Genomic DNA, 1,661 nt, shown 5'->3' on the forward strand with positions numbered 1-1,661 from the left:
GTGGAGACACCATGAGGTCAACGGAGGAACTCTTCCATTGACCTGGCTACCGCCTGCGGGGGTGGGTCATCCCCAATCAATGGGAGAGCCCCGGTGGCTGCTGACAGTGGGGGCTACAGAGAAGCACAGTGGAAGGACGTCAGGGCAGCTCCCCCGTCGCTGCTCCTTGAGGGGACGTGTTCAGAGGACGGTCCCCAAGGACTCCACGATGCCAGAGGCCACGGGCATTTGGAGCTGCAGGCCTATTACGCTGTGTGGGTGCACAATAGTCAGTCCAGAGCTGGGCTGCCCGATCCGTAGAGCCGCTCATGCCCGGCCATTGATTTGGGTGCTCCTCCCCCTGCTGCTCCTGCCCCCGTCAAGCCCCTGGCCACCTGCTCCCAGGATCTTCCTGCTTGTTGCGCAGAAGGGGTGGGGAACTTAAGGGCCCCCGGGATTGCCTGGATCCAGCCCTCAAGGCTCAGGACTCCCTCCCACACACCGAACTCCTCATTTCTGGCCCTAACCTAGAGCCTAGGGGGTCACAAAATCTATGCGGCTGGGCCCCCAGGCTCTGGTGTGTGAGGGGAGAGAGGGGAGGAGCTTTATCCTTCTCAGTCGGGGCCATGTTGGGGTTTGGGGGGTTAATTCCACTCTAGTGCACCCCCGACTGATTTTCAGTGGGTCAGCGGCCCCCGGCCCAGGTCCCCACCCCAGTGTGCAGCGTGTTCGGTGATGTCAGGGTGTCCCACAATCTCCAGAACGGGGACAGAGCGGGTGGCAGCAGCTTTGTGAACCAGCCTTGAGACTGGGGAGTGCCGCTGTGAGCAGAGATGGCCCCCTGCCTCCCTCTGCCTTGGCAGCCAGCACACTGCTGCAGTCTGAGCCCTGCCCCTCTCACACACACACGCTTTCCTCCTCACACCCATGAATACACACTGCCTGCGCTTGCGCTCATTCACACACACACACACACACACACACACACACACACACACACACACACGCTTTCCTCCTCACACCCATGAATACACACTGCCGGCGCTTGCGCTCATTCACACACACACACACACACACACACTTAGACACTCACTTCCCAACACATACTTGTAGGCTGTGTCTAGACAGGCCAGTTTTTCCAGAAAATCAGCCGCTTTTCTGGAAAAACTTGCCAGCTGTCTACACTGGCCGCTTGAATTTCCGCAAGAACACTGACTTCCTACTGTCTGAAATCAGTGCTTCTTGCAGAAATACTATGCTGCTCCCGTTCGGGCAAAAGTCCCTTTTGCACAAAACTTTTGCACCCAGTGTAGACAGCTGGGATTTGTTTTGCGCAAAAGCGCGTCTAGATTGGCCACGGACGCTTTTCCACAAAAAATGCTTTTGCGGAAAAGTGTCTGTGACAATCTAGACGCTTTTGTCTGAAAATGCTTTTAAGGGAAAACTTTTCCATTAAAAGCATTTCCAGAAAATCCTGCCCGTCTAGACGTAGCCGTAGTGCTATTCTTATTTCTCTTACATTTCAAATTTTCTCAGCAGCGAGTTCCCAAAGGCCTACCCTGTCTTAACTCAGGTAATTATCCCCGTCATGAATCAGTAGAACTATCTATTTTAGCTAGGTGTCCTGCTGCTACCGGTGAGCACAGTCACACATTGCCTAGCTATTGGTGCACATAACAAAA

This window comes from Pelodiscus sinensis, chromosome 1, assembly GCF_049634645.1.
Source record: "Pelodiscus sinensis isolate JC-2024 chromosome 1, ASM4963464v1, whole genome shotgun sequence".
NCBI classification, from domain to species: Eukaryota; Metazoa; Chordata; order Testudines; family Trionychidae; genus Pelodiscus; species Pelodiscus sinensis.